A 20,315-nucleotide genomic window follows, 5' to 3' on the forward strand; every position below is an offset into this window, starting at 1 on the left:
ACGTCTTTCCCGCTCTGTCATCAGATTTTCATTTTTCTTAGACAATTCTCTTTTGCACACGTCCTGCCGGTTCCCAGGTCCAGCATCCCTCTTCCCTTTGAAGCTAGGTTTTAAATGTGGTCCTAAAGCAAGTCTTTGGTTCTGAAAATAAGGCGATGCCTTCGTTCCTAGACCAAGTTCACACCTCGAAGCTGGTTCTGATTCAAGGGGCTCTAGCAGGTGCCGGTGATCACATTCTAGTCTCTGCGGCATGGACTCTCCAGGGTGAGAGGCGTTGTCTCCCTTTTGCCTTCCTGAGCCCTGTGTGACTCTGCTCCTTACCATCCATTCCAGTTCACCCTGTCTGTCTGCCTAGATTTCTGCCACTCGTCCTGTTTCTCTAGCCATACCATCCATCCGCCGTCAGGACACCATGAAGACACTGTTGAATTTCACTGTGCTGAATGAATAACTGTATCCCTACCAGTTATCTGTTGCTGTGTTCTGTCTGTCACTGTGATCTCTGTTGCTGGCCCCGGTCCTGAATCTGTCCCCCAATCCCAAAGGCTGCCCTGTTATAATCAGGGAATTTTGTCCCAGTTTCCTGCCTTTCCATTCTGCCCTGAATCACTGCAGTTAAATGGGCCACGTGTATTTGTGTCCAGAGACATAACAGATGGGATCTTGGGGATTACGGTGGCAAACAGAGAGCAGAGGGCTTTTAGGATTAGTCTTTCGCCTAGTGGGGAGTGTAGAGAAGGACACTGATTTGAAAACGGTGACTTGGCCCATGAACATATGTGATGGTTGTTGGATTTAGTCCACTCTCACCGTTCCTGTCTGTCTGTAAAAGAAAGAATCTTAGCCTGAAAGTCAAAAACAAAGGGTTGAGTGCCAGCTGTGTCATTTACTAGCTCCGTGATCTCACACAGCGAAATTAACCTCTCTGAGTCTATCTGCTCAGGAGTAAAATGAAGCTAATAACACATCTCTAATGCGGTCGGGACGATCCCCTGGAGGAGAGCATGGCAACCCACTCCAGTATTTCTTGCCTGGAGAATCCCATGGACAGAAGAGCCCGGCAGGCTACAGTCCACGGGGTCGCACAGAGTTGGACATGACTGAAGCGACTTAGCATGCATGCACACAATGCGGCCCGTAATGAGGCTGACAGGGGGTCTTGTAAAGATCACGTGTGAAGATCATGTGCTTGCAGAAGCGCTCAGCCTACTGTAAAGAAGTTTGTTAATAACAGGTAGTATTAAGGCAATGAGGGTGGAACAGACAGGCAGATGAACTAGTCCCAGTGGCATCAGGCTGAACCTTAAAAATAAGTGATGATGGCCTCTTTATATTTGAATAGAACCAGGCAATTATCTCATTGTAGGAAAGGGATGCGAAAGATCCTGTGTCCAAAGAACTCAAGGAACTCAGGGGTCTCCTGGGATTGGAAGTATGTAGACCTGAAACAAGATTCAGTGAAGAAGAGAGTTTAGGACCGTGAAGTCCTAGAGAACCAGGCAGAAGAGCCTCTCTGCAGAGGGTGGACCAGAGTCAACCATCCCTGGCAGGACATTGAGCTAATTAGGCTACTACTGACAGCCTGGACCCTCGTCTACCCGGCAAGTTCAACCTCGAGGCTTCTCCTGATCTGCAGCTGCACTGGGCAGATGTGCAAGGGGATAAGCTACAGATGGCACTGTTGCCATAGGATGGAGTCACTGCTTGCATGTCTTGTTGCCGGGTAGCCTTGAAGCCTCTGGAGGACCTCCTTGCTCTTTGATGAATTCCCAGTGCACCCACTTGCTGAGCCCAGTCCTGTCTCCTCACCTTTCCAGCACAGTTCCCACACATGTGGAAGCTTCGGTGGCTGCCAGGGAGCCAGGCATCAGCAGTTGGCAAGGCTCCCCGGGCTGGAGCCTGGACCACCCAGGTAGTTAGAAGACTGATGTGGAATGTGGGATAGAGTGAGGCTGGACCACACTGCTGCATGGGGTGTCCCATCTGTGGGAGGGGGATCTTTGGGGCCCTGAGGGAAATGCAGACAGACTCCCCGAGTTCTCATGAGAGGGCCTGGAAACATGGGGTGGGGGTGGGGGTGGCCACTCATCACCAGGTTTCTACTTGGCAGATTTTCCTTGCAAGTTGTTCACAGTGCAAATATTATCAGGCTTCGAGCAAGCTGAATATGTCAGGCAGAGGTAAGGGAGGCCCAGGAGAAAAGTAGGGAAGAGGTGTAAAGAATCAAGTTATTAAGATGAGATGCTTCTAACACGAGGTAGTGAACAAGAAGGCAATTTTGCTGAATAAGGCCAGAATCACCTTCGAAATGGATAAGTCTCCTGCAGGAAAGTGACAGATTAATTAAGCTGCAAACACTCTCAGTTGTCTAGGGTTGGAGAAAATGAAGATATAGGACGATCATAAAAATGGAAAATCCAGATATCAAAGGCACAAAATAGCTGAAGCAAAGCCTAGGGATAAGCTGGTTAAGGGAGATTTCAGCAGTGTTTTAGAGAACTAAAACAGTGAGGGGAAGATCTATATTTTGATAGACAAGAGTTCTTATTCAGGGTAAAAAATCTTACATTGACAGTGAAAGAGTTTCAGTGGTAGAGAAGGTCATCTTTTTTTTTTTTTTTAGTGATTTAAAAAAATTGAAGTATAGTTGATTTATAATAATATGTTAGTTTCAGACATACGGACAGTGATTCAGATGTAAATATATACAATATATATACATATATATATAATATATTCTTTTCCAAATTGTTTTCTCTTATAGGTTCTTACAAAATAATACAGTTTCCTATTTTATACAGTCAGATTATTTTATATACAGTAGTGTGTATATGTTAATCCCAACCTCCTAATTTATCCCCCCACTTTCACCTTTGGTAACTGTAAGTTTCTTGAGAAGGTCATTTTTGCAAAGTGCCAGGGCCTTAGATGGTTTATGGACTCAGCTCCACTGCTTCCTAACTGTGTGATCTTGTGCAAGTTTTCCTCTATATGAACTGGAAACCTTAGTGATGCCAAATCACAGGGATAGCATAGGCTTAAAACAGATCATGTATATGAAAGTTCTTTCTAATCCACAATGTTCAAACAAATGTCAGCTTTCATTATCAAAGAATTTCTCTAGTTTCTTACACTGTATTTTTTACATCTTCTAGGTATGCAGCTACATGTCCACACTGCAAAAAGCCATCTGCTTACTGAGTAGTTTGGTGGTAGGGGGAGATAAAAGGAATTAATTAAAAGACTTTCTTTGGCTTCCTACTGGCTATAAAGCAAATTTCCAACCATTTTATGTGTGTGTGTGAAAGTCACTCAGTCGTGTCTGATCCTTTGCAACCCCATGGACTGTAACCCATCAGGCTCCTCTGTCCATGGAGTTTTCCTGGCAAGAATACTGGAGTGGGTAGCCATTTCCTTCTCAGGTCGATCTTCCTGACCCAGGGATTGAACACAGGTCTCCAGCACTGCAGGCAGATTCTTTACCATCTGAGCCACCAGGGAAGTCCATTTTATATGGCAGAGATATTATCTCCCCAGCTTGTGTCTAAGGATAATTTTTGGCCACCTTACCCATTCACCTTTAAGAATGTCTCTGAACCGTTCTCTGGATTGTCGCAGTATTTTCATGACTCTGTGACTCTGAACATGTTGTTCTGGAGACCCACAATGCCCCTCCTCTGCTTCTCCCTATGCTTGCCTCTTACTCCATCCTCAATATCCAGCTTTGATGCCACCTTGGGAAACCCTTGCCTAAGTCAAATTCATCACATCCTCGCAGTGTTCCATAGCAGTCTGTTCAGACTGTGTTATAGCTTCTGACAGTAACAGCAATAAAAACAAGAACAAACAAATCACAGCTAACACTTTTTGGGGGCTTACAATGTTTCAGACACCTTAAGACAGATTATAAATAGCTAATCTCATTGACTCTTCAACACATTTTTCCTAACTTAATGCTGTTGTTATCTTCACTTTTTAGATGAGAAAACTGAAGCTCAGAGAGGTTGAGTAACCATCCCCAGTTAGACTGTAAGCAAGTAATTAACTTGCTTCAAATTTCAAATGCAGTAATCAATCCTAGACTCGTGCGCATAATCCCCCTCTGGTGCTATAATGTTATGATTTGCTCATTTGTTAGTCTTCACATCTTCCATTAGACCAAGTATATCTAAAGAAGAGGAATCATACTTTAGCCAGCAGCATACATGCAGATCCTCAATAAATGTTTGCTGAAAATAGAAATGCACTCAAAGAACTAGGAAACAAACTTGTGGGCACCAAAGGGGAGAGGGAAGGAGAAGGACAAATTAGGGGTATGGAATTAACAGATACACGTTTCCATATATAAAACAGATAAACAACAAGCATATACTGTATACCACAGAGGATTGTACCCATTATCTTGCAATAACCTATAATAGAGTATAACCTACAAAATATTGAATCACTACGTACATCTGAAACTAACACAATGTTGTAAATCAATTATATTTCAGTTTTAAAAAAAGTTTCCTGAATAAAAACACATGTTTATCAATATAGGTTCTCATATTGAGTTCCCAAGATAGCGGAGTAGAAGGATGTGCACTCATCTTCTCCTGTGAGAACTCCAAAAGTACAACTCACTGCTGAACAACTATTGACAGGAGAATGTTCAATCCCACCAAAAAAAGATACCCCATGTCCAAGGGCAAAGGAGAAGCCCCAGCAAGATGGTAGGACAGGTGAAATCGCATTTAGAATCAAATCCCATACCCACCAGTGATGCTCGGAGGGCTCAAACAAAACCTTGTGTGCACCAGGAGACCCCACAGAGACTGAGTTTGAGTGTCTCCTGCAGAGATATGGGTCAGCAGTGGCCTGCTGCAGAGGCAGGGGCTCTGGGTATGGCATAAGTCCTCTTGGAGGAGGTCGCCATTAACCCCACCACAGAGCAGCCAGAATTTACACAGAACTGGGAAACAGACTCTTGGAGGGCACAAACAAAACCTTGTGTGCACCAGGACCCAGGAGAAAGGAGCAGTGACCCCACAAGAGACTGAGCCAGACTTGCCCGTGAGTGTCGAGGTGTGGGTCAGTAGAGGCGTGCTGCAGGGTTGGGGGCACTGAGTGCAGTGCGTGCATGGGACCTTTTGAAGAAGGTCATTATCTTCATTACCTCCACCATAGTTTGGCCCCAGGTCAAACAACAGGGAGGAAACACAGCCCCGCCCATCAACAGAAAATTGGATTAAAGATTTACTGAGCATGGCCCTGTCCATCAGAACAAGACCCAGTTTCCCCCTCAGTCAGTCTCTCCCATCAGGAAGCTTCTATAAGCCTCTTATCCTTTTCCGTCAGAGGGCAGAGAGACTGAAAACCACAATCAGAAAACTAACCAAACTGATCACATGGACCACAGCCTTGTCTAACTCAATGAAACTATGAGCAATGCCGTGTAGGGCCACCCAAGATGGACTGGTCCTGGTGGAGAGTTCTGGTGAAACGTGGTCCACTGGAGAAGGGAATGGCAAGCCACTTCAGTATTCTTGCCATGAGAACCCCATGAACAGTATGAAAAGGCAAAAAGATAGGACACTGAAAGATGAACTCCCCAGGTTGGTAGGTTCCCAATATGCTACTGGAGAAGAGTGGAGGAATAACTCCAGAAAGAATGAAGAGACAGAGCAGAATCTGGAATGTTGGTCCATGAATCAAGAAAATGGGAAGTGGTCAAACAGGAGATGGAAGAGTAACATTGACATTTTAGGAATCAGTGAACTAAAATGGACTGGAATGGGCACATTTAACTCAGATGACCATTAAATCTACTATTGTGGGCAAGAACCTCTTAGAAGAAATGGAGTAGCCCTCATAGTCAACAAAAGAGTCCTAAATGCAGTTCTTGGGTGCAATCTCAAAAATGACAGAATGATCTCTGTTCGTTTCCAAGGCAAACCATTCAATAGCACGGTAATCCAAGTCTATGCCCCGACCAGTAATGCTGAAGAAACTGAAGCTGAATGGTTCTATAAAGACCTACAAGACCTTCTAGAACTAACACCCAAGAAAGATGTCATTTTCATTATAGGGGACTGGAATGCAAAAGTAGGAAGTTAAGAAACAGCAGGAATAACAGACAAATTTGGCCTTGGAGTACAAGATGAAGCAGGGCAAAGGCTAATAGAGTTTTGCCAAGAGAACGAACTGGTCATAGCAAACATCCTCTTCCAACAACACAAGAGAAGACTCTACACATGGACATCACCAAATGGTCAATACTGAAATCAGATTGATTATATTCTTTGCAGCCAAAGATGAAGAAGCTCTATACAGTCAGCAAAAACAAGACTGGGAGCTGACTGTGGCTCAGATCATGAATTCCTTATTGCCAAATTCAGACTTAAATTGAAGAAAGCAGGGAATACCACTAGATCATTCAGGTATAACCTAAATCAAATCCCTTACGATTATACAGTGGAAGTGACAAATAGGTTCAAGGGATTAGATCTGATAAACAGAGTGCCTGAAGAACTATGGATGGAGGTTTGTGGCATTGTACAGGAGGCAGTGATCAAGATCATCCCCAAGAAAAAGAAATGCAAAAAGGCAAAATGGTTATTTGAGGAGGCCTTACAAAAAGCTGAGAAAAGAAGAGAAACTAAAGGCAAAGGAGAAAAGGAAAGATACACGCATTTGAATGCAGCATTCCAAAGAATAGCAAGGAGAGGTAAGAAAGCCTTCCTCAGCGATCAATGCAAAGAAATAGAGGAAAACAATAGAATGGGAAAGACTAGAGATCTCTTCAAGAAAATTAGAGATACCAAGGGAACATTTCATGCAAAGATGGGCTCAATAAAGGACAGAAATGGTATGGACCTAACAGAAACAGAAGATATTAAGAAGAGATAGTAAGAATACACAGAGTGTTAGTTGCTCAGTTGTGTCCGACTCTTTGTGACCCCATGGACTGCAGCCCACCAGGCTCCTCTGTCCATGAGATTTTCCAGGCAAGGATACTGGAGTGGGTTGCTATTTCATTCTCCAGGAGATCTTTCCAGCCCAGGGATGGAACCCAGGTCTCCTGCACTGCAGGCAGATCCTTTACCGACTGAGCTACAAGGGAAGCCCCAAGAATACACAGAACTATACAAAAAAGATCTTCATGACCCAGATAACCACAATGGTGTGATCACTCACCTAGAGCCAGACATCCTGGTCTGAAGTCAAATGGACCTTAGGAAGCACGACCACGAACAAAGCTAATGGAGGTGACGGAATTCCAGTTGAGCTCTTTCAAATCCTAAAAGATGATGCTGTGAAAGTGCTGCACTCAAGATGCCAGCAAATTTGGAAAACTCAGTAGTGACTGCAGGACTGGAAAAGTTGAATTTGCATTCCATACTAAAGAAGGGCAATGCCAAAGAATGTTCAAACTACCACACAATTGCACTCATCTCGAATGCTATCAAGGCAATGCTCAAAAGTTTCCAGGCCAGGCTTCAACACTACATGAACTGAGAACTTCCAGATGTTCAAGCTGGATTGAGAAAAGACAAATGAACCAGAGATTAAATTGCCAACATCAGTTGGTTTATCATAAAAGCAAGAGAGTTCCAGAAAAACATCTACTTCTGCTTTATTGACTATGTCAAAGTCTTTGACTGTGTGGATCACAGCACACTGTGGAAAATTCTTCAAGAGATGGGAATACTAGACCACCTTACCTGCCTCCTGAGAAATCTGTATGCAGGTCAAGAAGCAACAGTTAAAACCAGACATGGAACAACAGACTGGTTTCAAATTGGGAAAGGAGTATGTCAAGGCTGTGTATTGTCACCCTGCTTATTTAACTTCTATGCAGAGTACATCATATGAAATGCCAGACTGCATGAAGCACAAGCTGGAGTCAAGAATGTTGGGAGAAATATCGATAACTTCAGATATGCAGATGACATCACCCTTATGGCACAAAGGGAAGAATAACTAAAGAGCCTCTTGATGAGAGTGAAAGAGGAGAGTGAAAAAGTTGGCTTAAAACTCAACATTAAAAAAACTAGGATCATGGCATCTGATCCCATCACTTCATGGCAAATAGATGCAGTAACAGTGGAAACAGTGTCAGACTTTATTTTGGGGGGCTCCAAAGTCACTGTAGATGGTGACTGCAGTCATGAAATTAAAAGACGCTTGCTCCTTGAAAGAAAAGCTATGACCAACTTAGACAACATATTCAAAAGCAGAGACATTACTTTCCCGACAAAGGTCTGTCTAGTCAAAGCTATGGTTTTTTCCAGTGGTCATGTATGGATGCGAGAGTTGGACTACAAAGAAGGATGAGCACCGAAGAATTGATGCTTTTGCACTGTGGTGTTGGAGAAGACTCTTGAGAGTCCCTTGAATTGCAAGGAGATCCAACCACTCCATCCTAGAGGAAATCAGTCCTGAATATTTATTGAAAGGACTGATGCTGAAGCTGAAGCTCCAATACTTTGGCCACCTGATGCAAAGAGTTACTCATTTGAAAAGACTCTGATCCTGGGAAAGATTGAAGGCAGAAAGAGAAGGGGACGACAGAGGATGAGATGGTTGGATGACATCACTGACTCAATTGACATGGGTTTGGGTGGACTCTGGGAGTTGGTGATGGACAGGGATGCCTGGCATGCTGCAGTCCATGGGGTCCAAAGAGTTGGACATGACCGAGTGACTGAACTGAACTGTGTAAAAAGCATAAGGTGGGCTCATTAAACAACCGTTAAATGTCAATATTCTCCAAGAATTGAAGTCATAAGTACCACTCAAGAGAGACAATAGTTAACATTTGATTGGCTCCTTGGACATCATTTTCTCTGTGTCTCATCCTTTTGGCAACACCACTAAAAGCATCAGCTCCCCATGAGGTGAGATGCTCCCAACACTCCCCTTGTTGTGAAAGGATTCACAGTTAGCAGCACCCTGTAGGGCAGGAGGCTGGGCCTCTTCCTTTGTTCTTCATGTAATCTCCTCTGTGAAAGTTCATTGTAATAGTGATCAAAAGTATTCCTTTTGCACCTGTGTGCTCAGCACACATAGCTACAATGGAGTATAAAGAATATATGAGAATATCTTTATATTTATAACTCTACTAGACCGGGAAAAGGAAAGAAGAAATGATGTCAGGAGGACAGGAGGTACATCATGAGGTGGGACTGAGGTGTTCCCTGGGTGGCCAGGGGGAGAAAAGGTTTCATATACAATGGATTTTAGTGTCCTAATAATAAGGAAGACACCTCATCAAATCTCCATTCCATCACTAATATCTCTCCCAGTCCCTGGCACGTAGTAGGTACTTAATAAATATTTCATGAGTGAATGAAGAAGTGAAGGAACAGCAGTGTGAGAAGTTTCTTCCTCTACCTGTAGGAAGGGTAGGGAGCTGGGAGTCTGGATTCAGAGCTTAGGATAAAATTAGAAGCTGAGCTCCCTGGGCAGCAGCTGAGGCTGTTGCCATCAGCACCTGTTTGAAGGATATCTGTGCCTCTGGAGCTGCTGGGTAAGGTGACAATGTCCAGGATTGAGCTCGTGGGACTTGGATCACTGAATTGGCTACAGTCTGTAAAGAAAGCTCTCTTATCAATCAACAGTACTTCAATAAAAAGAAAAAAGAAGGAAAGAAAGCAGGAAGGAGGGAAAGGAGCACCGAACAATCAGTCCTGTGAGCAAGCTTCACATTTTCTCATTCATTCATCAAATTCACCAAATTTTTATAGAGTGTTATCACAGCTAGACCCTGTGCCAAGCACTTCCCGTGCATTACTCTCAAATACTGAAACCAGCTCTAAGAGGCGTATACCGTGATTACCCCAGTTCTAAGATGAGGAAGCTGAGTCTCAAAAGTAAGTTCTCAAGGATACACAGCACATGGCTCATCTATGATTTCAACTTTTCACCTGATGAACTCTGACTTCAAAGGCTACTCTTATTCTTTCCATTACACTTGTCTCACCTTAGAAACTCAAAATTGAGCAGCGGGATGAGCTGGAAAACAGACACAGCAAGAAGAGCGTTCTGACAAGAGAGCACAGTGCGACCAGAGAGGAGGGGCGTCTGCCTCGGACTGGAGGAGGAAGGACCCAGGAAGGAATCCTTCTCGACGGGACGATATGCCAGGTCTTGGAGAAGAGTTAGGAGTTCATCAGGTGAAAAGGCAGAAATACAAAGAAAGCATAGTACGTTCTGATTCATTCTCCTCCAGTTTGTATGACGGACTCAACATAAACGAGGCACCAAGTATGTCTAGCTGTCTGCATGTCTCTACATTATTCGAACCAATGCAGGGGAACCATCCACAGTTTGAGGACACATGTCATGCTAAATATGAGACACTTTTTTAATACATATTTTTTAATTCTAATCTGCTCCCTGAAGACATTTATGCTCCACTTGCACACAGCACCTCTGCACAACCACGATTCTCTCTGCCTGAAAGGCTCTTCTTATTCTCTCTGCCTGAAAGGCTTTTCTAATTCTCTCTTATAAACATTTTACCAATTGTCATTGGCTAATTCCTATTTATTCTTCAAGGGTCAGGTTAAACACCACTTTCTCTGGAGGCCTTCCGGATCTCAGGGTTAGGTCAGGTCCCCTGAGAGTGTCCCCTAAATCTCTCCCATCTTTACACTCATGCTTTCTTCCCCATTGACTTAATTGTCTATCATCTCCTGTGAATTCTAAACTCTATGAGAGCTTAAGATTGTCTCGTTTACTCCCATATTCTAAGTGGTCAACAAAGTGGTACATGATAGGCACACAGTAGATATTTGTAAAAGTAATAAATGAATGACCATGTTTTTGATAAGCTTTTCTTATAACCCTGTGTACGAGACAGCAAAAGAGACACTGATGTATAGATCAGTCTTGTGGACTCTGTGGGAGAGGGAGAGGGTGGGGAGATTTGGGAGAATGGCATTGAAACATGTGTAATATCATGTATGAGACGAGTCGCCAGTCCAGGTTCGATGCACGATGCTGGATGCTTGGGGCTGGTGCACTGGGACGGCCCAGAGGGAGGGTATGGGGAGGGAGGAGGGAGGAGGGTTCAGGATGGGGAGCACGGGTATACCTGTGGTGGATTCATTTCAATGTTGGGCAAAACTAATACAATATTGTAAAGTTTAAAAATAAAATAAAATTAAAAAAAAAAGAAAAAGAAAATTAAAAAGCAAAGTCTGATATCTAGGAAGTAGTCAAAAGAATAAAACAAGAATTTTGTATTCTAAGAAAAGGCAGAGTTAAAAAAAGAATAAAATAATGCCATTTGCAGCAACATGGATTGGACCTAGAGATTATTATACCAAGTGAAATAAGTTGGGCAGAGAAAAACATTATATGATATGACTTATATATGGAATCTAAAAAAAATGATGCAAATAAACTTATTTACAAAGTAGAAACAAACTCACAAGCATACAGTTACCAAAAGGAAGAGGTGAGGGGTGAGGCATAAATTAGGAAGTTGGGATTAACATATACACACTGCTGCTGCTGCTAAGTCGCTTCAGTCATGTCCGACTCTGTGCGACCCCAGAGATGGCAGCCCACCAGGCTCCCCCGTCCCTGGGATTCTCCAGGCAAGAACACTGGAGTGGGTTGCCATTTCCTTCTCCAATGCATGAAAGTGAAAAGTGAAAGTGAAGTCGCTCAGTCGTGTCTGACTCTTCATGATCCGTGGACTGCAGCCTACCAGACTTCTCCATCCATGGGATTTTCCAGGCAAGAGTACTGGAGTGGGGTGCCATTGCCTTATCAGATACGCACACTACTATGTATAAAATAGATAAACAGCAAGGACCTACTGTATAGCACAAGGAACTCTATTTAATATTTTGTGATAATCTATAGGGAAAAAGAATCTGAAAAAGAATATATATATATATGTATATCCATATATGAATCACTTTGCTATAAACCTGAAACTAACACACCATTGTAAATCAACTATACTTCAATTAAGAAAAAAGGGTGTGAGTGATGACAACTTAAATGTTGTCCTAAAGGGATTGATAACATACATTATTATGGAAATATACACAACGGTATTCTTTTTCTTCTGGTTTTCACATTTTGTTTTTACTTATATATAAATTATCATTAAAGGTTAAACTGAAAGGCAGAGTAAAACATGATACATGTGTAGAATTTATAGAATTGCATCTTTTATTGTACCTCCCACCAGTACTGCCTTAAACACACAGTAATTTGCCAGATCTCATCAATAGTAGCATCCAGTTTTCATATATTCCCCACACATGGGCCATTTTGTTTAAAAAAAAAAAGGTTATAAAAATGTTACTCATCACATTCAGGGCAGTGGTGCTCTTCGCCAGATTTATGGCATCTGAATAGCATGGAAAGGAAATCCTGCAAGCAGAGATATTCTCTTTTCAGGCCCCACTTACTATATTCTAAACATGTTGATCTGAATTTTATATTTTTAAGTGGATTAATTTTTCATTTCAGTCCAAAAGTCCCTGCCTGTTTCTGAAATTTGCAACATCTGCTAGGGAAGTGAAGAGTGAAACAATTTTTTGAAGATCAAGAAATGAAAAAAAAATCTTTCTTGAAGGATTGTGGATTTTCAATTTGTCTCACATGAGACTATTTCAGGAAATTACCTTTTAACCAGTACTCATCTCATTTTGTTTGGTATTATTCCCCTGATAGGAATGGACTGTGATCTGAGAGATTTTCATTATGCAAAAATTCTACCGGTCTGTCTTCCAAAGACAGTATCCAGGTTTATAGCTGTTTGCCATCTCAGTGGGATTCTCTATGTATGTGGGAGACCACATTTTTTTTCACTTTCTAAAATGAGTCATAATTAAGACAAAATTATTCTTTCCTGTGAACAAACTTTACAGAGGATAATGTATCTAGATAATGTAGATTTCCAATTACTGGACTTTGGTCAAGGATAGTAATAGGAAAAACTCTAATAAAAGATGAGCCAGGTTAGCATGTATCCCCTCATCTGTTTTCCCATCTTCTCCTCTGACCCTGTCTCTCTGTGGACTGGAAATTCCCACCATTAGTCATTCACTGGCTTAAAAAAGCTCTCATTCTATGTTCAGTTGACATCTTAGAAGTGTGGTGAAGGAAAGATTTCAAGGGCTGAGAGAAGGGCTTAGAGGTCACATCCAGAGACTCCATCTCATCTCAAGTAGAGCATTTATTTTTATTCATTTTGTATGTTGACAGGTAACAAAATATTATGTTTGGATGAACTGTTTTGCTGGTAACTTTTTTTAATAGATTCATTCAAAAATTCATGTGCAATGATAAAAGTTCAAAAATAACTACCATATTTTTGAAAAAAAGAGAGACAAAGTAGGGGGAATTACTCTTACAGGTGTGTGATGACTTGTCATTGAAATTTAAACACTGTGAATTGGCTTTGGAAGAAATGAAAAGATCAACAGAATATAATAGAGTCTGGAAATAGACTCACAAACACAAGGAAGGCTGTCATATGGAGAGTAAGGACATTATAAATCCACAAGAAAAAAAATAGAAGTATTCAATAAATGTTTCTCTGACAACTGTCCACCCAAATGGGAAATATAATTAACATCTCCACATCTATGGGAAATTGTAATTAAACCAAACTGAAATAATTTTTTTACAGCAAAATACCTCAAAGTCATTGATATGCTAAGGTGAACTATTAATTTCCAGAAAGGAGGATTCCTTAATATATTTAAAAACAAACAGTCCTTAACAAGTTTTTCTCACAATCAGTTCAGTTCATTTCAGTCGCTCAGTCGTGTCCGACTCTTTGCGACCCCATGAATCGAAGCACGCCAGGCCTCCCTGTCACTCAGACTCACGTCCATCGAGTCAGTGATGCCATCCAGCCATCTCATCCTCTGTTGTCCCCTTCTCCTCCTGCCCCCAATCCCTCCCAGCATCAGAGTCTTTTCCAAGATTTTTTTTTTTTGCCAAAACTTGGCAAAATGTAGACTAAAAGATTCCCTGGATCAAAGGGTCCAGGTTTATGCATTTGTGCTTGCTCACAGGGCATGGCATACTATGGTACAGGTAAAGAGTTTAATGAATACCAGTTACTTGACTTTTGTGTTATATTATCTAGTTCTTTGTACATCAGAGGGCCAAGATAGGGACATGCTATCTCTCCATCTAAAAGTGAGCCCATGGCCTTAAATTTCCTCAAATTAAGAATGGCCAAGGTAAGTCCTGGCTGAGTATGGACCAGCTGGAACCCTTCAACACTGAGGTCAGGAAAGCAAAATGGTTGAAATCACTTTGGAAAACAGTTTGGCAGACTTTTAAAAACATATACTTAACATCTGATCCAACAGTCCCAGTCCTAGGTATTTACCCAAGAGAAATAAAAATTTAGGTTCCCACAAATACCAAGTTGGGAACAAGAAAAATATCCCTTAGCTGGTGAATGTTTAAATAAACTGTGATATACTCATACAGTGCAATACTACTAAGCACTGAAAAGGAAAAACTATTCATACACACAACTACGTGAATCTCAAATGCGTGATGCTAAGGGAAAGAAGCCAGATGCAAAAGATTCCATATTACCTGATTTCATTTATACAACATTCTATACAAAAAGACTATAAGGTTAGAAAACAGACCAGTGGTTGCCAGGACGGAAGGTAGGGGAAGGATCTCATTAAAAAGAACACGGGAATTTTAGGGTGATGAAACGTTCTATTAATAGATTCTGGTTATAGTTAAATGGCTATGCATTTGGGAAACTATGCACTTAAGAGAACTTTATAGTATGTAAATTATAAGCCTAATTTTTTTTTGAACGGGAAAAGCCTTTCAAAATAGCCTATAGCTTTATTCTCTAAAGTAAAAAAAAAAAAAAAATATATATATATATATAACATTCGCTCTTTTAAAACTTTTTCTTTAGTGTCAAGGAATCTATCAATGTAATCTCCCAAGATGGCTGCAGCTCATAATTCATTCAAATTCCTCTTCCTGACCTTTACTTTGTATCTCACTTATACTATGTATCTGAGTTGGCTTCCAAAACATTACCTGCCACGGGGACAATTATATCTGCTACCACTTCTATGGCTCAGTGAGTAAAGAATCCGCCTGCAGTGCAGGAGACATAGGATACGCAGGTTCGATCCCTGGGTTGGGAAGGTCCTCTGGAGGAGGGCATGGCAAGCCACTCCAGTATTACTGCCTGGAGAATCCCTTGGACAGAGGAGCCTGGGGGACTACAGTCCATGGGGTCCCAAAGAGTTGGACATGGCTGAGCACAGAACAGCACCACTTCTACAGTGCCTACTGTTATACTGCCTTATCTTTAAAAAAAAATTTTTTTTAATTTTTATTTATTTATTTGGCTGTGCCAGGTCTCAGCTGCGGCATGTGGGATCTGCTTCCCTGCCAAGGGAATGAACCTGGGCCCCCTGCATTGGAGCATAGAGTCATAGCTCCTGACCACCACGGGAGTCCCTATACTGCCTTAACTTATAGTTCTTTCTCCGTGTCTTATCTTTTCTAGATTTCAAGTTCCAGGCAATAAAGAACCATGCCTTCCTTGTATCCACCAGATTGCCTATTAAAATGCTTGGCAGGAGTGCTATTAGAAATGCTTAATAAATAACCTGCAAGCCTATGAGTCTTTCAAAGACTGTGAGCTCCTTGAAGACAGGGGTTGTGCATATACAGTTTTGACCTAGGCCTGCTGCACTGCAAATGCTCAAGAAATGCTTTTTAGTCATTATTGAATGAAAAGGACTCCCACGGATTCTGATTATGCTTATGCTTTTGTTAAGAGGTTGCCGGAGAGGAGAAACTGGTTGTCGAGAGCAGACCTGGGCTCTGGTGAAAGGATTCATGAGAGGAGGAGAGCAGGGTGTACCCTGAGCCATGTCTTGGCAAACCTGGTGGCAGAGGGTAAATGTGCAGCCTTCCAGGTTGCAGGGCTAGGTTTCGTTTCTTATCATGAGCATTTTCGGAGAACTCTTGGAAGGGAGACACTCGATTCGAATCCAACTGGAACGACTAAGTGGGGATGGGCTGCAACCCTGCACTTTTCCAACTGTGTTTCTTAGGCTTGAAACTGTTCCCAGAAGCAAAGACGATGAGGGTTTCATTTGTTAAGCAGGAAAATAAAAACACTTTATAAGGGGTTTTAAGGCAAATCTTTTCTTCTATTTTATTCTTATCTCCCCCTGCTGCTAAGCTGCTGCTAAGTCACTTCAGTCGTGTCCAAATCTGTGTGACCCCATAGACGGCAGCCCACCAGGCTCTGCTGTCCCTGGGATTCTCCAGGCAAGAACACTGGAGTGGGTTGCCATCTCCTTCTCCAAAGCATGAAAGTGAAAAGTGAAAGTGAAGTCACTCAGTCGTGTCCGACTCTTCGCGACCCCATGGACTGCAGCCTACCAGGCTCCTCCTTCCATGGGATTTTCCAGGCAAAAGTACTGGAGTGGGTTGCCATTGCCTTCTCCTATCTCCCCCTACTGTTGGCCAATTCCTGAAATCTTAATCTCTTTTTTGGGAAAGAGCAATATTCCTTATAACTATTTTTCTTAAATCAGATTAAGTGGAAGCAGTGAATCCATTTTATTTCATGCATTTTATAAGGTTTTAATTGTTATAATTACAGTTAAACAGTTCAGCATTCTAAACACCTTAGTCCTTTAGGTGGCCTAAGGGCAATTGGTCTCATAAGGATGTTTAATAACATAATGAACACTTGTAAAGCCAGAGTTTTATACTCTTTGTATCTGATGACTAACACACTGGATCCAGGAAGCACAGAATCAGACCTCCAGTTCCTTGTTCTTTCGTTGCTTCTAAAACAGCACAGCCAGCCCGCTAGGGCAGTTGGTCAAATACTTTGATGTGTGTGTTTGTATGTAATTTCTTCTGGTTTAAAAGTTTGATATTAATAAAAAAACATTTGTTATTTATTAAACCATTTAATTAAAAATGACTCCATCAGCTTACTATAAACTTCCTTCTCAGTTAATGCAAAAAAGCTTTGTGGTAATATAAAAGTAACAAGAAAAGTCCTGAAACATTTCAAGTTCAGCCCAGAATTCCTTGTCCTCAAATTATTTTTGATACTTTACTGAGTATTCATGATAGTTTAGGTATGATGTGAAATTTTAAAGGCATAGTCTAAGGAAAAAGATAAGTGCTATTCCTCAGCACCAGCCTCAGACCATCCCCTGTGAGTCTGAGTCAGATGTTAGTCTAGTTGCCTTATTAGAGAATCAAAGTCTGGTATAACATATAGAGCCCATTAGTTTGCCCTGGACCCAATCACTGTAACCACGGTTCTTTCCATATATGCTCTAGGTCACAAGGGGACATAGGGGTGTCTGGGAGGCCCAGTTTAAAAGTTTAAAAAGATTCTGTGCTTTTCAGTATGACCTGAGCTCTTCTCATAGGCAAAGGGACTGGAATTCAGAATAGATGCATGTCATCACTGGGTATGGAAAGGGACCATACGGAAAGCTACCCAGAGGAAGTAGAGTTGGAATTTGACTACTAAATAAAAGCATTTGCATAACTACCACAAAGAAAAATATTGGACTCTTGGAATTGTTTGCTAGTCTGTAAGGAGGCAATCAAGGTAAGAGTGAAATAGGTCAAAAAAGGGTAGGTTGACTATTATCAGCAGAAGGCATGTGGAAAATAAACAAAACTAGACTGGAATAAAGCCAAGTAAAAGTAATTTAAAATTTTAATTTTAAAAATTTGAAATAGAATACCTAAATAAAATAGCATGTGTTTTAGGCATGCCCATTATTTTCTCATAACACTTTCCTTTGAAACAGTGTGGTTTGCCCAGGTCAATCAAATTCCTAGCTTTTTTTTTTTAAGGGTGTGGATTCTACAGAAGATGGGTAGGCTTAGTCTGTCTGTTTTTGGTTCCTGGACGTGTGGTGTAAGAACTGGCATTAAGGTAATCCAAAGCTCTTGCAGGCTGAAGATACTGGGCAAAAGAAACTAAGATCCTTGTAGAGGGAAGAATGAAAGAGACAATGAGGTCTAGAGAGAAATACAGAGATGGCTACTGTGACTTTCTCATTTTCTTAAATCTCAGTATCCTCCCAATATCGGGTTCTCCAAGACTTCAATGTATCCATCCAGAAAATCTTTTATTCAGCAGACAGTGAGGAGATTTCTGTTCCCTGAAATCAAACACTGTCTCACATACAGAGATGAGATGGAAACCGACAACCTTGGAAGAGGGTGACCTGGGTTGTAATCTCGGCTCCAATCATGAGACCCAGGGTAAGTTACATAATCTATTGTAAAGCCAGCAGGTAACCAACCAAAAATCCTTCATCTGCTGAGTGATTTAAGCCCATCAGAATGATATCAAACACAGTTCAGTTCAATTCAGTTCAGTTGCTCAGTTGTGTCCAACTATTTGCTTCCCCGTGGACCGGAGCACATCAGGCTTCCCTGTCCATCACCAACTCTGGGAGCCTGCTCAAACGCATGTCCATTGGGTCGGTGATGCCATCCAACGATCTCATCCTCTGTCATCTCTCTTCCGCTTGCATTCAATCTTTCCCAGCATCAGGGTCTTTTCCAATGGGTCCGTTCTTTGCATCAGGTGGCCAAAGTATTGGAGTTTCAGCTTCAACATCAGCCCTTCCAATGAATATTCAGGATTGATTTCTGTTACGATTGACTGGTTGGATCTCCTTTCAGTCCAAGGGACTCTCAAGAGTCTTCTCCAACACCACAGTTCAAAAGCATCAGTTCCTCGGTGCTAAGCTTTCTTTATAGTCCAACTCTCACATCCATACGTGACTACTGGAAAAACCATAGCTTTGACTAGACAGACCTTTGTCAGGAAAGTAATGTCTCTGCTTTTTAATATACTGTCTAGGTTGGTCACAGCTTTTCTTTCAAAGAGCAAGCGTCTTTGAATTTCATGGCTGCAGTCACCATCTGCAGTAATTTTGGAAGCCAAGAAAATAAAGTCTGTCACTGTTTCCCCATCTATTTGCCATAAAGTGATGGAACCAAATGCCATGATCTTAGTTTTCAGAATGTTGAGCTTTAAGCCAGTTTTTTCACTCTCCTTTTTCACTTTCATGAAGAGGCTCTTTAGATTTTCTTCACTTTCTGCCATAAGGGTGGTGTCATCTGAATATCTGAGGTTATTGATATTTCTCCCTGCAATCTTGATTCCAGCTTGTGCTTCTTCCAGCCTGGCATTTCGCACTATGTATTCTGCATATAAGTTAAATAAGCAGAGTGACAATATACAGCCTTGATGTATCCCTTTCCCCATTTGGAACCAGTCTGTTATTCCATGTCCAGTTCTAACTGTTGCTTCTTGACCTACATACAGATTTCTCAGGAGGCAGGTAAGGTGGTTGGTATTCCCATCTGTTGAAGAATTTTCCACACTTTGTTGTGATCTACAAAGTCAAAGTCTTTGGCGTAGTAAATAAAGCAAAAATAGATGTTTTTCTGGAACTCTCTTGCTTTTTTGATGATCCAGCAGATGTTGGCAATTTGATTTCTGGCTCCTCAGCCTTTTCTCAATCCAGCTTGAACATCTGGAGGTTCTCGGTTCACTTACTATTGAAGGCTGGCCTGGGGAATTTTGAGCATTACTTTACTAGTGTGTGAGATTAGTGCAATTGTGTGATACTTTGAACATTCTTTGGCATTGCCTTTCTTTGGGATTGGAATGAAAACTGACGTTTTCCAGTCCTGTGGCCACTGCTGAGTTTTCCAAACTTGCTGGCATATTGAGTGCAGCACTTTCACAGCATCATCTTTCAGGATTTGAAATAGCTCAACTGGAATTCCATCACCTCCACTAGCTTTGTTTGTAGTGGTGCTTTCTAAGGCCCACTTGACTTCGCACTCCAGGATGTCTGGCTCTAGGCGAGTGATCACACCATCATGGTTATCTGGGTCATGAAGATCTTTTTTTATATTCTTCTGTGTATTCTTATCACCTCTTCTTAATATCTTCTGCTTCTGTTAGGTTTGCATCATTTCTGTCCTTTATTGTGCCCATCTTTGCATGAAATGTTCCCTTGGTATCTCTAATTTTCTTGAAGAGATCTCTAGTCTTTCCCATTCTATTGTTTTCCTTTTTCTTTGCATTGATCACTGAGGATGGCTTTCTTATCTCTCCTTGCTATTCTTTGGAACTCTGCATTCACATGGGGATATCTTTCCTTTTTTCCTTTGCCTTTAGCTTCTTTTTTTTCTCAGCTGTTTTTAAGGCCTCCTCAAGCAACCATTTTGCTTTTTTGCATTTCTTTTTCTTGGGGATAGTCTTGACCCCTGCTTCCTGTACA

At 41.6% G+C, this 20,315-nt stretch overlaps 1 protein-coding gene across 1 annotated transcript in view; it reads right to left on the bottom strand.

Annotated features, from left to right (window-relative positions):
* The window catches only part of MAML2 (mastermind like transcriptional coactivator 2), a 401,688-nt gene that overhangs the window by 46,878 nt on the left and 334,495 nt on the right, over positions 1-20,315 (bottom strand). The gene's annotated exons all lie outside the window — the stretch shown is intronic.

The sequence above is a fragment of the Bos indicus x Bos taurus genome, chromosome 15 (assembly GCF_003369695.1).
Source record: "Bos indicus x Bos taurus breed Angus x Brahman F1 hybrid chromosome 15, Bos_hybrid_MaternalHap_v2.0, whole genome shotgun sequence".
NCBI lineage: Eukaryota > Metazoa > Chordata > Mammalia > Artiodactyla > Bovidae > Bos > Bos indicus x Bos taurus.